Below are 5,132 nucleotides of genomic sequence, written 5' to 3' on the forward strand. Positions count from 1 at the left end.
CAAAACACGTAAAGTGCCCGCCGCACATCTCTAATTTAAAGTGAGAGAGACAGACATAAAAACTCTTTTTGGGAGCACTCTTTTTTAATAGTAAAGTAATTGAAATGAATGAAAAATTCTGAATATGCCAATGTTATAAAACTAAACCTTTAAATGATTCCCCAATAAAATCTAACATTATTGTCTTAGAACAAATATATGAAAGCTTGATTGCCTTTTTAACAAATAAGGTTCAAGTTGCAGAATTAACTGCAGGTGAAAATCTGTGGAATGTGTTGTGGATCCCTATATTAACGAAAAGGAATCTGATTGACCACTGAGTAGTTTAGAGCTATGTGATATCTTTAACTGACAATCTATATTATTAGTAACAGGATCTAAAGATAGATCATACGGTGGTATATGTGGGATGTTTGTTTCTTGAAAAATTGTCCACGACACCTAGTATTCCCAGGTGGTCTCCCATCGAAGTACTGACCAGGCCATACCTGCTTAGCTTCGGAGATCGGACGGTATCGGGCGTATTCAGGATAGTATGGCCGTGGGCAGTTATTTCAAGAATGGGAGATGGAAAACATTCTGCTTTTTGTACTTGACACGAGCCGTGTCTTTCCAAATGAGAGAGTGTGAACACTTCTGCTTGCTGTTGTGACAGTATTTTAGATGTACTGGGAGAGGCGGATCGCCTCAGCCAGAGTAACTGTCAACCAGATGAGAGAGTGTTGGAATAAGGGTTGTGTGTGATGATTTGAGGACAAATATACCACTTCTGCTTTCTGTTGAGAAAGTAATTCGAGTGCTATGAACACAGGAAGTGTTTGTGTTCATATATCTCTCAGTCATATGTGAAATTTGTTATACTGAATATCCAAATTTGAATCAGTTTGACTGTCGATCAGACTGAAGTATAAAGAATTTGGTGTGCTGAAATTCTACCAGAGATGATCCACACCTCTGATTAACCTATGTGAAAAAGTGGGATTTGGTACACCCTGATGAAGAATGGAGCTCAAAGCTTGCTCAAAAAACAAGAAATGGTGGAGCTCAAAGGCTGGCTCAATGGGGGTCATTCCGAGTTGTTCGCTCGCAAGCCGTTTTTAGCAGCTTTGCACACGCTAAGCCTACGCCTACTGGGAGTGAATCTTAGCATAGTAAAATTGCGAATGAAAGATTCGCAATATTGCGAAAAGACATCTCTGTGCATTTTCTGAGTAGCTCCAGACTTACTCGGCATCTACGATCAGTTCAGAGCTTGTCGTTCCTGGTTTGACGTCACAAACACACCCAGCGTTCGCCCAGCCACTCCTCCGTTTCTCCAGCCACTCCCGTGCTTTTCCCAGAAACGGTAGCGTTTTTTCTCACACGCCCATAAAACGGCCTGTTTCCGCCCAGAAACACCCACTTCCTGTCAATCACATTACGATCGCCTGAACGATGAAAAAGCCGTGAGTAAAATTCCTAACTGCATAGCATATTTACTTGGCGCAGTCGCAGTGCAAACATTGCGCATGCGCACTAAGCGGAAAATCGCTGCGATGCGATGAAATTTACCGAGCGAACAACTCAGAATGACCCCCAATATAAGGATAAGTCATCAGAACTGACATAATAAGTCACAGATACTATCCATGGAGTCTGGACTGATATGATGAGTCACAAACATTTGGCTTTTACAAGATAATTCACCATATGTGGATGAATAATCAGCTATTGATTGTCAAAATACATCACCATATGTATGTGAATAATCAACCATTAGCTGTCAAAATAAATCACCATATGTATGTAAACAATCAGCTGCTGACTGTCACAACAAATTACAATATGCATGTAAATAATCAATCAGTGACTGTCAAGATTAATCACTATATGTGGGTAGATAATCAGCTATTGACTGTCAATAACTCACAAACATTTGGTTTTGACAAGATGAATCACCAAATTATCAGCTATTGGCTATCAAAATAAATAATCATATGTAGGTAAATAACCAGCTATTGGCTGTCAAAATAAATCACCATATGTAGGTAAATAACCAGCTATTGACTGTCAAGATAAATCACCATATGTAAGTAAATAATCAGATATTGACTGTCAAAATAAATCAACATATGTAGATAGATAATCAGCTATTGACTGGCAAGAAGTCACAAACATTTGGCTTTGACAAGATAAATCACCATATGTAGGTACATAATCAGGTATTGACTGTCAAGATAAATCACCATATGTGGGTAAATAATCAGCTATCGACTGTCAAGATAAATCACCATATGCTGACTAAGCAGTGTAGGCATGTATTGATAGCTGTCATGAATATCACATAGCACAAACATCAGCTATTGGCTGTCAATATAAATCACCATATATAGGAAAATAAATAATCAGCGATTGACTGTCAAGAAAAATCACCATATGCTGACTATGCAGTGTAGGCATGTATTGATAGCTGTCATGAATATCACATAGCACATAGCATAATATATAGTTAAAAAATGTAATTCATTGATAGTGAAGGGGAGCAGCGGTAGACCTGTGCAATTAGCATGTATAAATAAATATTTGTCCCCGGTTGGAAACACAGTGCACAATAGGTGGACTGCCACAGATGTGAACTCTATTCACAAAACGCTGTGGGAGCCTCCAGTATACCACTCCTGGGGTTCGTGTTGCTGAAATAGCCGCTCACTGGTGTCCCTGGTTCCCCAGCTCAGTGATCCCGCAGCCGCCCGCTTCCGGAGGGGGTGGGTGCGCGATGACATCACTCGCTGACGTCAAATCTTCTCGACGTACGTTTCACCGCTGAGTGTAGGGCTTGTTCACGAGAGTGTTGTGGGCAGTTTTTCAAGAAACAAACATCCCACATATACCACCATTTGATCTATCTTTAGATCCTGTTACTGTTAATATAGATTGTCAGTTAAAGATATCACATAGCTCCAAACTACTCAGTGGTCAGTCAGATTCCTTTTCATTAATATAGGGATCCACAACACATTCCACAGATTTTCACCTGCAGTTAATTCTGCAACTTGAACCTTATTTGTTAAAAAGGCAATCAAGCTTTTATATATTTGTTCAAAGACAACAGTGTTAGATTTTATTGGGGAAACAGTTAAAGGTTAAGTTTTATATCATTGGCATATTCAGAATTTTTCATTCATTTCAATTACTTTACTATTAAAAAAGAGTGCTCTCAAAAAGAGGTTTTTTGTCTGTCTCTCTCACTTTAAATTAGAAATGTGCGGCGGGCACTTTACGTGTTTTGTGTTTTGGTTCTAATTCTAGTTTTTTTTGTCTGTCTCTCTCACTTTAAATTAGAAATGTGCGGCGGGCACTTTACGTGTTTTGTGTTTTGGTTCTAATTCTAGTTTTTTTTGTCTGTCTCTCTCACTTTAAATTAGAATGTGCGGCGGGCACTTTACGTGTTTTGTGTTTTGGTTCTAATTCTAGTTTTTTTTGTCTGTCTCTCTCACTTTAAATTAGAAATGTGCGGCGGGCACTTTACGTGTTTTGTGTTTTGGTTCTAAATTCTAGTTTTTTTTGTCTGTCTCTCTCTTACTTTAAATAATAATAGCAAGTCAGAGTCTGGTATTGCCTACTCTACCAGATCCTGTAGGAGACACCTGATTTTTTGGTTAGTCCCCCCAACCTTCGGATAGTGGGCAACCCTCCTGCACCCCGCCCATGTCCTGATGAAATGGGCAGAATGTAAAGAATGGTATGGGGTCAGCATGCCGATAGTCGGGATCCCGGCTGCCACAATTCCACCGCCGGGATCCCAACAGGGCCACCATACTGCTGCTGGTATACCGGCGAGCTAGGTGATTCCCCCTCTATGGGTGTCCACAACACCCATAGAGGGAGAATATAACCTGTGGTGAGCCCGCAAGGGGCTTCTTTGCGCTTGACCCACTGCCGGCATTTCATAGCTCGGGATTCCGATGTCAGGATCCTGATGTTCGGCATCCCGGGCGGCGGGATCTCATACCGATCTCGAGAGAATAACACCGGAAATCCATGGTCAGCGCAGAGGGGTGGAGGAGTCTTGTGATGCCATTCTAGTGTAAGTGTGTTATTTTGGCTCCGCCCTCTATTAAAATATGCACGATTTGCAGCATATTTCTGCTAGGGTCAGGGCCTAATGACACAAATAGTCCAGCCATGCTCCATCACTGCCCACCTTCATTTCCAGTCAAGCTTCTCCCAGAGGGGAATGAACTGAAGTAGGTACAGGTAAGTACAGTACATGTAATTAGGCAGGGCCGAAACTAGGATTTTTGTCACCCGGGGCAAGGTAGTCATTTGACCCCCCCCACCCCCCCCCCCACCCCACCCCCAAAAAAAAGATTATTTTTTTTACAATAAATAAATAAAAATATAAAAAACTAAACATTTTAAAATAAATAAATGAATGAATAAAAATATTATATATATATATATATATATATATATATGTATATATGTATCTCTTTCAGAACTTTTTTACCTGAAAAATTGCCTTTTCTAACATAAATTTCATATCCAGGAAAAAGTGTCCCCATTTTACACAGTACGACAGGCAAGTGTCCCCATTTTACACATTGCGGCAGACAGGTGACCCCATTTTACACATTGCGGCAGACAGGTGTCCCCATTTTACACATTGCGGCAGGAAAAAGTGTCCCCATTTTACACATTGCGGCAGGCACGTGTCCCCATTTTACACAGTACGCTGGCAAGTGTCCCCATTTTACACATTGCGGCAGACACGTGTCCCCATTTTACACAGTACGCTGGCAAGTGTCCCCATTTTACACATTGCGGCAGACACGTGTCCCCATTTTACACAGTACGACAGGCAAGTGTCCCCATTTTACACATTGCGGCAGACAGGTGACCCCATTTTACACATTGCGGCAGACAGGTGTCCCCATTTTACACATTGCGGCAGACACGTGTCCCCATTTTACACAGTACGACAGGCAAGTGTCCCCATTTTACACATTGCGGCAGACAGGTGACCCCATTTTACACATTGCGGCAGACAGGTGTCCCCATTTTACACATTGCGGCAGGAAAAAGTGTCCCCATTTTACACATTGCGGCAGGAAAAAGTGTCCCCATTTTACACATTGCGGCAGACAGGTCCC

The 5,132-nt window shown here is 41.3% G+C and overlaps 1 pseudogene; it reads right to left on the minus strand.

Annotated features, from left to right (window-relative positions):
* Positions 1-429: 429 nt before the first annotated feature.
* On the minus strand, positions 430-547 carry LOC134896119 (5S ribosomal RNA; annotated as a pseudogene).
* Between the last annotated feature and the right edge of the window lie 4,585 nt (positions 548-5,132).

Source organism: Pseudophryne corroboree, chromosome 3 (genome assembly GCF_028390025.1).
Source record: "Pseudophryne corroboree isolate aPseCor3 chromosome 3, aPseCor3.hap2, whole genome shotgun sequence".
Lineage (NCBI taxonomy): Eukaryota > Metazoa > Chordata > Amphibia > Anura > Myobatrachidae > Pseudophryne > Pseudophryne corroboree.